We start from the raw sequence: 14,290 nt of genomic DNA on the forward strand, positions 1-14,290 counted from the left end.
CTGTCGGGACAGTGTTTTTTTTTTTTTTTAAATGTTGGCGTTTCTTCAGAGTAAGGCCATGAGGTGCTTCTAATTTCCCACACTGTTTATTAGCCGGGTCACTCAGACATAATAATCTGCAGCAGCTATACGCTGATAGCGCCGAGGCTTAGGCTGCTTTACTGCTGGAAACTTTTCAAAAGCAATTTCAATGGAGAATTTCCTTTGTAATTATCCTCCTCATAAGAGTGGGCTGGATGTTCGACAAAAGAACGTTATGTATTCATTTGGGGATGCTTCTCATTCCTGAGGTTAACCTTTCATGCGGGCTTATTTCCCGGCCTAGGGATGATGCGTGCCAAGCCTGCGTATGGGTTCTGCACCTGAGAGCCTGTTTTGTGAGCCTCTGTGTGTGTGTGCGCGCGTGTGCATGTTTTGCTAACTTTGTGAGGATTAGATATCCTCTTAAACATTGTGGTATGTCATAAGTTATCAGTTTATAATGACATTTTGGTGGTCCTCCCAATTTTGAAGGCATTTTTAAAAAAATTAAAAAATTTGTTATTGAACGTTAATTATAAAATATAAGAGGGAAAGGAGTGCAATTATTTACTTTTGGTCACTGTAGGGTTATGTTTAGATGTTGCATAAATTATTATGTGAATAGAAAGTCCTCACAAGAAGAGCAAAACCAATGTGTGTGTACTCGAATGTGTGTGTGTGGTCCTCACAATTGTGAAAATAAATTTAGAAAATAAAAGATTTTAATTTGATTTACTTTTGGTCACTGTAGGATGTAGCATAAATTAGCTACTGTTATTATGCCAAGGGAAAGTTCTCACAAGAATAGCAAAAACAAGTGTGTATTTGAATATTTGTGCGTTGGCTTGTTTAGCTGCCTTTGTGAGGACTAGATGTCCCCACAAGCATAGTGGTATGTTATAAGTTATCAGTTTGTGAGGACGTTTTGGTGGTCCTCAAAATTTATTAAGGCATTTTTACAAAAATTGGTAATTTAACTTTAATTAGAAAGTAAAAGAGTGAAAAGAGCGCAATTATTTACTTTGGGTCACTGTAGGGTTATGGTATAGGTGTAGAATACATTAGCTAAGGGTGCTATGTGAATGGAAAGTCCTCACAAGAATAGCAAAACCAACATGTGTGTATTCACATATGGGTGTTTGCGTGTTTCACTACCTTTGTGGACTAGACCTCCTCTTATTGGTAATTTAATTTTAATTCTAAAGTAAAAGAGTAAAAAGAGTGCAATTATTTACTTTTGGTCAATGTAGGGTTATGTATAGATGTAGCATAAATTAGCTACAGTTATATTATGAATGGAAAGTCCTCACAAGAAGAGCAAAACCAACGTGTGTGTGTTCGAATGTGTGTGCGTGAATAGGTGTGGAGGGGGTTGTAAAATTTGCAGGCATGATTGTTCATGTTGGGCCATATCTTTTAATGACAGAAGATGATGAGTCCTGGCAGTGAAGCCGTTTCCACGTGACGATGCGGGCTGCGCTCGGTTCCACTGCAGGGATCAGGAGCCACCCCGTGCACATGAGAGAGACAGATGAGTGACAGGTGAAGTGCTTGTTTTCTCTCTCTCTCTTACTGTGTGTTGGTGTATTCCACTCTCTCACACACGTTTGCTCCTTCTTATGATGAGTGGAGAGTAATGAGTAGTTCAGGTAATATTATCTAACATATGGGAGCCATTTAGGTGGAGAAAATGAAAAAGCATCACATTTCTCACATTTGCGTTGATTAATATGCAGCTGTCTGAGTGAAATTGTGGTGTAAGGATGCCAAGAATACATTTATTGGCCATTGTATAAATAGAAAATATGTGACTTACAAGCAAAACATGCTGCGTTATTCAGCCTATTTACAAGCTACAAGTTATTTTAGCTTGTGGGTAGAAGACAATTAGCGCTAATTTTATTGGCTTAACAATGGAACCACTGCAGCCCATAGGACCCACATATACACTGCCTGGCCAAAAAAAAAGTCACACACTAATATTCTGTTGGGCCGCCTTCAGCTTTGACTGTGGCACACATTTGTTGCGCCTCTAAATATAGGGATATAGGGAGAAAAGACCACAGTAAACACTGCTAGAATAATCAACAAGATAAAATAAAACAAGACACAGTTTACATTCTCTTCAACTTACAGAAAAATAGGCTTTAGACACGTTCCATATAATTTGTAGCTTACAATGTCATGGCATTAATTGCAGTTTAAGAACACTATAAGAAAGGAAAGACAATTCTCTTTCTGAAACTACAAAAATATATTCAATAAAACACTTGATCCTTCTTTCTACTGTCTATGCTAACACTTTTCTTAAAAAATATATATATATATTCCAAGCCATAACTCACATTGTCTCTTTTACAGTATTTCTAACAAATATAAACAATACATGTAGATTTTTTCAACTATTGCTTTGACTGGTAGTGGCCACCATTATCTAATCAAATCACACACATTTTATCTGAACAGAAGCAGTCTAAAATTGTGACAAAAATGGCTCTCTAAAACCTACTTTACTAACAAATTCCTAAATGTACTCACACATCATGTATGGGAGACTATAAACACATAATAAACCACAAAAATATATATGTTCTACAGGAATTTCATCCACATTTGACATGTATCTTTCCTTACGTGTTCCTAAAACACTGCTAGCTATAGCCACTACTTCACTCAGCAAGCCTCAGCAGCATTTCCAAAAACACTTCAGTTATTTACTGAGCTAACCCGTATTAACAAACATTAAGTTATTGCTTTTGACTTTATATGGCTTTTCAACTGCATTTCTAACAATATAAAACCATATTTTGATGGTTTCTTACCTGAATATATGGAGTACAAAAGAGCACAGTAAACACTGCTGTTTCCTCACTGATAGCATTATCTAGAATGAGGAACTCTGTGATCGCCCCTAATGTCTGAATCAAGGCATAGCCACACAATCACAAATCACTCAGCTAGGACCAGAGACTGTAAAAAAAGATGGACGCCGTGTCGCCATTTCCATTCATTCAATGAAAATGAAGCCAAAATCTTCCGCCATGTTGGCGATCCTGAAACCCGAGTCCAGAGGAGGGAGAAAGACTGTGGAGAGAGAGCTACTCATTTAAATAACCCCACCCCTGAGGGCTGCCTTGCGGTCACAGACTGCAGAGCGGAGCTGACGGTCTGTTATTGGTCCCGCCAATAACCAGCCCTTTCACAAAAACCACACCTTTTTTGAATAGAGCTAAAAAATTCTGTGGGGATATAAAAATTTGATAATATAAGCAGAGGTTACACTAGCTGCTGCATTTAAATAAAGGAGGTAGATTACAGTATATTAGAAAAAAATGTGATTTAAAGTTGTCTGTTTTGCCATTGAAACCTATGTGGATGGGAGGTGTTACACAGCTTTCTGAAACCGAACAGGCTTCACTTTTGAGAGACGATGCTCTGTCCAGCTATACACAGTCTATGGCTAGGACTAACAGCTGATTTCTGATTTAGAAAACAACTAGACTTAATGTTTATAAATTCTCTCCTTAATGTAAATACTTTTTTCTTCACCATGACTTCACCATAATTTTTCCCTTTTTTAATGCATGAATTTTTAAATAACCCAAATGTTTTTTTTTTACCACAGAAAAGTATTTTTGACGTTGTTTTTAAACTACTATACAACAAATCATATTATTCTTTTTTAACTCGCTACACATTCGCTGTGGAATTCTTTTAATAAGCTTCTGCAATATATAAACCAATATTTGCATACTTACCAATTACCCCAGTATCAACAACAGCATATTTTTTGTTCTCACGTTGAACTGCATCACCAGCTTTGAGTAGGGCTTTCTCTAATGGACTAGGTTTAAGTCGTGTTGTTTTGAGGTTTTGGAATTGACCCATAGTCCAGCTTTTAACTATGTTAACTATGTTATATCCTGTGAGCCAAGCTTAAGAACAAATTTTGTTCCACATTTCTCCTGGATGCCCTCAGCCAGCTTGTGTATATGTTCAGCTTCATCAGCAGCTCAACTGATTTAACATCAGTAAGCTCTGATTTCCCAAACCAGGTGTTGATATGATGAGAACTAGAAATAACTCTATTAAACTCAGACGAGGAAAGATTAATATATTTTCTTTAAGGAAAACAGGGCTGTAAAAGCACTACTTTTTGTAAATTTGCTTGTTGTATTTATTGTAATGATAGTGTTTTAATGAGCTAATAAACACTTACTTCACAGATAAGAAGCTTTTCCATTACTGAAATTCCCACAAGCGCCTAAAACATTTGCACAGTATATATGACTTTGGCGCATTTATATCCTAAAACAGGGCCATGTGCTTAAAGTGCACATGGCTAGAAACACAAACAAGAACAAGAACAGAAAGGACCAAGAAAAGAACGAACACTACACATAAGGGCTAAGATGTAACAACAGAACTGTAAATACTGATTAAAACAGTATTATAAAAATATAAATGAACACTAATATGATGCTTGTTGGAAATTATTACAGAATGCAAAATTTAATAAGTTGCACAGATATGATAATTATTATTCATACAAAGAGACATCTCTCTCTTTCTCTCTCTCTCTGTGTGTATAAGTGTGGGTAACCTGTGGGAGCCATTGATAAAGACTCGGAGTGACTGCAGAGGTCAGACTGCAGCAAAGAACGGCATTGAAGTGTCTGTTTGCCCCACGAGGTTTATTTCTCAGATTCAACCAAAACGCAGCCGAGACAGATGCGCCGGATTGAACAAACAAATTGGAGAATGTATGAGCAGACCTTAAATGAACCATGAAATTGGAGAGTTCTCCTAAAGAATACTGATATCATCAGCTCTCTCAGATGCCTCTGTGACTGTGTTTAAATGATCCTTAATAAAGATTTGATGGAATCCCGGTCCTTTGGTGTTGAGGAAATCCTAACAGTAACAGAGGAACATGAGCTGAGGAATTGCCTTCAGAAGGGCAGGGAGCGTTTCTCATTGCTCTTCTGCTGGTGGGCTTCTTCTGGTCTGACGTGTTGCATAAGCTATTAAACACCGGAGACCTTATAAGGACACACGGCTGAGCACACGCTGAAACAGGAGCACGTATTAGCATTTCTAGACGGGATATTCATAAGTCCTGTAGCTGAAGGTGAATTATCCATGCGTAAGAGAGTGCTGCTAGGCCAAGACACACCAAGATGTTAGAAAAAGCCTCAATACAGTGACATGACTGATTTCATTAAGAAACATTTCATCTTCATTTGTCCTCCATCTTTACAGAGAGAAGAGGCTGTTGTTCAGAGCTCAGGTCTTTTATAAGAACCAGGTGTGTCTTTGAACGTGGGCAGTAAGTTAGGAGAAAAAACTCCAACACAGCAGAAAAATCTGAACAATGATTGTATTCAGTAGGAAGAAAAGGCAGAGAGAAATGCAAACATAAGTTTGTTCTTTTCCCCTTTTTCTCGCAAACTAAGCAATTCCTGTCATGCAGGTGATCTAGGAAGAACAACTGCAATTCCGAATTAGAAAAAGTTGGGATAGTATAGAAATGCAAACAATAAATGCAGTGTTTCTTACACTTACTTTGACATGCAAGAAATGTGTGATTTTTACATTTTTGACTTACAATAGTCAAGTACAAAAGTAATAGAAGTTAATGGTCTTTAGATAGGGCCTAAAGGAGGTCAAAGGGAAATAATGGGATAGAGGAGTAAAGGAGGGGAAGAAGGAAATGAGGTTAGAAGTAGTTAGTGTGTTAGAGGTGTTAGGAGAGTAAGTGCTCTTTGAAGAGCTCTGTCTTCAGGAGTTTCTTAAAGATAGTGAGAGATTCTCCTGATCTGGTAGTGGAAGGTAGTTTTTTAGTATTTCAGGTGTGTTTTTCTTCCACCTAAAGTGTGTAATAGTCTCATATTTCATCTCAAAATTCTCCACAAATACTCTATTGGGAACAGGTCAGGCGGGTCAGTCCAGTACCAGTACCCTCATCTTTTTTGGCCAGATCTTTGTCTTGTTAAAAACAGCATGAACACTCCTAAAAAAATGTGGTCCTAAAATATCCTGCAAATCTCTTCAATAATCATTTCAATAATTGTCTGATGCATCCATTCAACTGGAGATCCTTTGCTCATATTTTATCCTCAGAGACATGGATACTGCTTTTGCAAATCATGATTACAATCCACTGCTTAAACCACCTACTTGAAGATTTAGTTTAAATTTTGTTTTTGCACAATCAAAAACACGAAATGCAAATAGTATAACACAGTGCCGGCAATAGCAAAAAACTAATATGTGCTTATATAAAGCCTCTACCATAATAATATAAAAAATAGATATCATAAAAGATAATTTCAACAAAAGAACATCAAATTTCAGCTGTATAACTATTTTGCCAAACAGTTAAAATCATTTCACAGTCTTGTCCCCCTAAATCTTACTAAAAAAATGACCTCTACTAGAGAAAAATTTAGTAAGATGAAGATCTGAAGACTGATGAGTAGAACATAAATGAATCTCTGCATTTGTAATAAAGTAATTTATCAATTGCTCTGGGATATTTCCATCATATGAATAAATGTTACAAATTAAAATACATATTTAAAAAATATATTAATATTATAAATAGTGTGTCCGTCATGACACTCAAGACAAAGACTCAGCATGCATCCACACTGGACGTTCCTGACTCTGATAAATCATGTGATGCTGCGGTTTTCCTGCTCCCCCAGCTTCTGATTGTCCTCACCTGATCTGTTTAGTATATATACCCCTCAGTCTTCTTTGTTCATCACTGAGTTTTGAATCTTGTTAGCTAGCTCTTCTAAAATGCGTCTCCTTTGTTTTTTGCCTTGTTTTCTGACTTGTTTTTGTATTTTTGCCTACTCTCTCTTGCCTTGCCCTTTTTATTGTTTGTTTACTGCTGCCGAACTATTTTCGTTTTTTTGTCTACTCTTTTGCTTTGCCCTTTTTCCTGCTAGATTACCCGTGTATGACCCCGTTTTGCCTATCGTGCTCTGGTTTCTTTTCTTATTTTTGCTGCCTTCATGTTACTGACCCTGCCTGTCCCATACTACCCCTGTAAGCCTAGCTCTCTTGTTAATAAATTGTGTATTTGGTATCTGTGAGTGTCTGTCCTTCGTTTGGCCTGCGTGACGTAGAGAGAATCTCAAGTTTCTGAAATAGAGGACCAGATGGCATGTGAAAATTTGACCATGTTGCAATATGAACAAATCATTTCTGAAGAACCAGAATTTTATTAAGAATATAAGAAAAAGTACTCCCCCAAACTATGTTACAGTATGAAAATTATGGATAAATTAGAGTATAATAAAGAGTAAGAAGACATTTTGTGTTAATAACATAACTAACCCTCCTTATTATACCAATAGATGTAATTATTTTGCTACTAACCCGGTCTATTTGCTCTTTCCAACTTAAATTTTCATCAATAATAAAATTGCATTGTTACTAGTCAATTGGCCATCCAGCATGTTTGGAATATGTTGCAGGACTAAAATGCAGGAATAGAACAAAAGAAACTGAGTTGACCAAAACAAAAGACGAAATATGTTCTTAATTAAATAGTCTAAGTAGATGTAAACATCACATTACTTTTTTACTGACAGTTTGAAATTCTGATTGGGGCTGTAATAAACACTGGTAAATCAAGTTCAACAGGCCTAAATGGAAACTTTGCTTAATCAGCAGAATTGCCTCCATTTGGTGTCTCTGATTAAATTTAAAGTATTAAAGCGAGAGAGCGTATATCCCTGTTTACACTCCAGGTGTCTTCAGGTCACTTCAGTTTAACAACTAAAACTTCCTGCTGTAAAATGTTAAATAAATAAATAAAGGTGTTCTGGGTTGACTGGCACTTCGCCTGGCTCACACCCTCTGTTCCTGCTTTACACAATAAAAGAAGAACATGCTTTTATGGCGTGAGGTGAAGACGAGAGTTTACGACTATGCTGAGCTGTAAACAACATTATGACTGCATAAACATGACTAGAGTGGGTTCAGCTGAGGACCAACCCCTACAACTAAGTTGTAGATGCAGGGTTAATCCAGAAGTTGTTAATAGTTGCTGTAATTGTAATACACATTGTGATGCAAAATACAGATAGTGGCATGATTAATATCAAGTTAAAGGACCACTATGTAACTAATTTTCAGTAGTAAAGGATAAAATGATCAGGATGTATTATCAGATATTAAGGAAACATGTTGAGTGAAAGCACTGGCAGCTCTTGTCAGCACGGATTCAGCAGTTAGTTCCTATTTTAAATCTGCAGTCCGTCCCGGGTTTTGTGTTTGTTTTGTCCTCTGACTCCTCCTGCTGCTCGTTCCCCAACACTAACTCCGCCCCCCGAGGTTGCCAGTACTACAGCAGCGCAGCACAGCAAAAGGAGCTAGCAGGGCTGGTTCAGTTAAACCTCATAACTTAAAAAGCCTCAGCATGTCTCAAAAAAGCTCAGTGACCAAAGCAGGAATATAACAAGAGTGAATATTGGCAGTGAGTTTAAAAGTTGGAGACTTAGAGCTCAAAACAGGTAAGCTAACTGGCTAGCTAATCCAGTCAGGTACTTTCACAGAACGACAGGTCCGGCACACCGCAGAGCTCGCGCAGTCCGGCACATCGCAGAGCTTTAGCTCTCCCTCGTGTAACATACAGTCAATATAACTCTAGATACTGGTTTTAGAAGACGTTGTGTAGATTCAGCCTGCTGAATTTGGCAACCCAAATAAGTTTTGTGGCTGGGGAGGGGTGGGCGGAGCAGACTACTCTCTGTGGTGTTTTGAAATTGGACTGCTGTAGCCATTTCACACACTCGCTCTCAGGTCCTACATAATGCACCTTTAAAGACTGAGCTGCACTGGTTATACTAAAATAACTGGACTTTTGTTGGATTACATGCATTTCTTTGCATTATTTGAGATCTAAAAGCTCTGCATTTCTCGTTTTCTGCAAATTAATGCTCTGAAGGACAATATTTTTATTTGGATTTCGGAAGAAATGTAGTCCGTAGTTTATAGAATAAAACAACAATGTTCATTTTCCTCAAACATATACCTATGAATAGCAAAATTAGGGAAGCTGATTCAGATACTGAAGTGGTCTTTTATTATTTTCCAGACCTGTATATAGATATATTTTGTGAATTATAAATGATCATAAGTACATGCCAGATGTTCATGGATATAAAAGGTAAATATAGATTTAATATATAAAAGTTCACACAAGTAAACAGAGCAAGAAGAGAGTGGAAGAACACAGAAGCAGGAGAATGCTCAATACACTTCTACAGAGAGTTGGCAATACTTTGCAAAGTATTTTGGGAAAAAGACAGGTTAAAATAGAGAAAGCTAAATGGGAAATAAATGAGAAATAAATCAAATGTCAGTATTGAGGTGAAGATGAGCATGAGAACTGATTGTGATTGGCTTGTGGTTGGCTTTCATTGTTTTTTATTAAGAGTCATGGGATATGTATTTTTTTTTTATCTCGCATAATTAATGGAGTCAGGAATAAGACCAAGGAGCATGACAGTATGATCTGAACACAGTGAACATTGATTACATTAAATATTGATCCTATTTGCAGTACATTAATTAGAGTTTAGATAATGTTTGTGTACAAAAATCACTATTTTTAACATATCTATTTTTAGTTTGATGTTTGATTCTGTCAGTTTGACTAAGGAACAGTACTTACTGTTGAATATAAGGAACAAGTTGGAGAAGATTGAAATGCTGGGATTGGTAAGAAGGTTCCTTTACATATTATACCGGTATTGCAAAGAAATCTGTTAGTAATTACTAAAGAACATGTTTTACAGTCCTAGTATTGTGTAATTGTAATTCAAATTTAATTGCACTGTTATAAAGTATATGAAGAAGAAAGCACATGATATATGCTGAACATCTGGAGAATTTCTCTAACATTGAGGGAAATGATTGTATCGTGTTTTGTTTTTAAACACAGCTATATGAGACACATGCACAGACACACACGGACTCATCCTTGCTGGTGTACTGTAAACCATGTGTAAGGTGATATGATGAGGATGAGACCAGGAGACTATAGTGGAATGCTTTTGATTAAATCAGCCAGATCCTCTTCATGCCATGTCTCATTGCTGCTGCTAGGTTGGTATGGTCCTCATTACGGTCCTGCGCTGAGCACTGCAGAGCCTCACCATATGAGCGGAACATGTTTGCAGCTGGAATAGGTTGATTGATCTCAGGGCTGCGTGGAGTGATCGTCCTTGTCGTTTCTGGGGGTCAGAGATTGTGTGAACTCGAGGATGTGTTCACTCGGCCTCCAGCAGGTTCACTCGGGCATGCCTGTAGATTCCTGCTTCCCTCAGAGACCCTCCACTAGGAATCTAATTAAGAGAACACCCAGGGGACGGCTTCAGCTGTAGGAAATAATTACACACTTGCAATTCATCTTCAGTCAGATCAACTGCATCATCATGGTCAAATGAATTTGATGGAAAGCAGATAATGGTAGGGCTGTGGTGGCTGACGGAAGCGTTGGACAGTGTTGTGGGGTTCATATCAATATAGCAGGCAGTAGAGTTTAGATTATCCGCCCGAACCCAACCCGACCCAAAGCCCGACCTGAACTGAGATTTCCCACCACTTTCCTGATGAACACAATATAGCAAAATAACAAATCAAACTGTGTTTAAAAGCTGATGTCCGTCCGTTTTGGAATTTGGTAGACTGAGGGCCCTCGCTGGTGAGAATGGCTAATTGCACCAAGCATGCCGAAGAATCATTTTAAACTTGGCGGGCGTGATGTGGTCTCATTCCAGAGCAGATGAATCTGATTCCAGGTTATGCTCAGTCAGAAACTTTACTTCAACTACGCAGTGTGGTTTTATTAATAAGTGAATGATCCCTTCTGAAGTTTCCATTGCTCTACCAGTTGCTATGCATTTGTAGCCATGAAAACGAGCCAAAGAGTTGATTAGCGGTGAGAGTGTACAGTTGTAGCTCAGAAAACAAGCCAAAGAGTTAAAAAAAGCAGCGAGAGTGTGCAGTTGTAGCACAGAAAACGAGCCAAAGAGTCTAAAAGCGGTGAGTGTACAGTTATAGTGCACAAAACGAGCCAAAGAGTTGCACCTCACACTGATATCACTCCCTCATACAGTCACATGATACTGCACAGCACTACCAGGAAGACATTCACCAGAATATTGAATTCACCTGTTCCCCTTAGTATATGTACACCTTCTTTACTCCACACACACCTCACCAAGTGTTCTCTGGTTTACATCACTTTACAAAGCGTTTCCATTTCCTGTGTTTACTCTCTCTTTCATGTACCAACCTTGTTTGGCTTCTCCAACAACCCTGATTTTTGCCTGCGATTGAGATATCGCCTTGCTATGTGTGACCCATGGACTGTCTCTGTACTTTGGTATGTTTAACCCTTACTGCTGCTGTTTACTGGTATTTACCTTGCTCATTCTGACCAGTCTTTGTATCGCCTTTTGTTTTTAAAATAAAGTCTGTTTATTGAATAAGTGCATGTCTGAGAACTGCCCAGCCATGACAGATTGAGGTAAAGTTTAATCTGTCAGGGTTAAATATCAGAAAAATGAAAATTTTAGAAACTTAAAATGCATTTGTTAAACAGAACAAGTTCACCATGAAACATTCAACATGTCTGCAATTCTAGGTCAACCATGTTTTCATTATGCCATTATGCCTATTTTCTCTAAAATTGTCCATCCTGTCATTATCCACACTTTCGTGCAGGTAGCCATGACATGGTGGACGCATGCCAATAAACAGTAAATGATTTATGTTTGGTCTGAAAATATATAAATGTGATGAATAGTCAAAAAAATCTTATTAATTTTTTAAACATTAAAAGACACCAACAGGCCCTGTATTCTCATAATGACCATGTACAGAACTGGTTTAAAATTATAGGTGTTTTGAACATTGACTCAGAATATGCACGTTCTTCTCACATAAAGTGTGATTCTCAAGAAACCGTGCGACTTCACACGTTCCCTGCCGTGTAAATGAATGATGTTGTGTAACGTATCACAACATATACTTAGTATGAGCGCTCCATCTGAGGAGCTTTGGACTGGGAGCAATCATGCATCCTCATTCTTCTAATGACTGACTAATTCAAATGAGCATTCTCTCATTTCTTTTGATTAGCCCACTTAGCCCCCAGAACCCATGGCTTATTATTCAGTTAGTCATCTTAATAACCTTATACTCAGTCATTACAACAAACTAATGTATACAACTTGCTACACTGGCAAGAGTATGTGGACACCTACTCTCCTGATTACTAGGTTTAGCTATACAGCGACAATTATTGCTAAAGTAGACATGTAATCTCCATAGACCAACATTGTCAGTGGACTCCGATTTATTTCATTAATATTTTTTAGGAATTAAAGTAAATTGCCCATTAATAAAATTAAAATTAACATTACTCTTATTAATTAATTCAATTACTTTAATGTATCTAATTTGACAATGCACATTAAAGACAAAAAATCTGACTTTTTTTTTTTTTTTTAAGTATTTACCTTTTTTTTTGAACGGTACCCCTTCCACAGCTTTTGGGATTCCCACCAAATTCAGAATTTTGCAGGGTCGTTGGAACTGTATATAAATGACATTGCTTGTGCTTTTTGGAGCGATACGTGGTACGTTTTTTGCAAAACAGGCTTTTTTAGTAGTTTTTTTGGGCCACTTTTTGGGGAGAAATCCCTGTCCCCACAGCATCTACCTAGCAACACCACAGCAACCGTCTTCCAACACCATAGCAACCACCTAGCAACACCACAGAAACCATCTACCAACACCATAGCAACCACCTAGCAAAACCACAGCAACCACCTAGCAACAACACAGCAACCACATAACACCACATCGACCACCTAACTATACTGAATTATGTTGCTTGTGCTTTTTATTTTTTTAGCTCAAAGTGACTAAAGCAATAAACAGAATAAAGAAAATCACATTGCTGCTCCCTCAAATGAGCTGCTGGCTCTGCTGAGACGCACAAAAGGGCCACGCTGTTAAGATACAAACGTGCCAAAATCAGAGCACATCTGCCTCTTAAAGGGAATGACAACTGGCACACTGGTTTATTTCATGTTACGCCCAAAACACACATATGATTAATTAAGAGAATAAGAGAACACTTTTGCGTGTTTTGAGTCATGCAAGGTGTACCTTTTGAGCCCTCATGATACCAGAGACACACTGACACGCCCTAAATGCAGCTGCGCAATGTGTAATTGACCCATGCACTATAGATCGATAAAATAGGGCCCTATATCCTATTTTTGACTTTCCTACAACCTGAGTCAGAATTGTGATTAGTCTAATTAACCAGGTAAAGAAATAGTTTAAAGTTTGTTTATATATATATATTTTTTGGCCTTCACAAAGCTCAGAACTGCAAGTGTTGTACGCACCGTCAAATATCAGAAAAAGCCTTCCAAATCAGTCATCAAAAGTCATTAGTCATCCGAGAATGAATATCTTTTCACTTGTTTGTCGGCACTCAAACAGTTTGTGAATATGCTGTAGGAAGCTCATTTTAATGTGTTGAATGCAGTAAAGATCTGTCCCGACAGCCTCTGAATAAAGTCTGAATGATTGGATTGTAATCATGTCAGAGTGCATCCTGGGTGTGTTCACACCTAGTTTTTTATACAGGTAATATTCATGCCCAAACATGATCTGATCACCACAAATTATCTGTGCTCCACACCTACCAAACGTAACTGTGATGCCTGATGTAAACAGACTGCGTTACAAAATGTGCAAACTGCACTTGGATGAAATACAGTTTTGAGATTTTCTTAACGGAACAGTATGTAATAAATGTACTAAATTACAAAGTGTTTAAGTTGGTAATTGCTAGGGGTGGGAATCGATTACTATCTCACGATTCGATTCGATTCCGATTTTGGGGGCCACGATTCGATTCAAAATCGATTTTTGATTCAAAACGATTTGAATTATAAAAATTTCTGCTTCTGGCTTATGAATCTTATTGAAAAAAAAACCCTCCATAATATACACTGGTCCTGGAGCAAGTAATGTGTTACAAAAACATTAAAATGTGCAGGAATGTGGGTCCTCAGTGACAGAGGAATCACTGGGATATCACAATGACGTTAATGAACAATAAATAAATAATAAATAACACTGCTTTATTACCAGGCTACTAGCGGTGGTGTGTAGGTGACGCTGCTGGGCTGATGTGATGATAGCAGTGGAGCGCTAAAGT

The sequence above is a fragment of the Astyanax mexicanus genome, chromosome 11 (assembly GCF_023375975.1).
Source record: "Astyanax mexicanus isolate ESR-SI-001 chromosome 11, AstMex3_surface, whole genome shotgun sequence".
NCBI classification, from domain to species: domain Eukaryota; kingdom Metazoa; phylum Chordata; class Actinopteri; order Characiformes; family Acestrorhamphidae; genus Astyanax; species Astyanax mexicanus.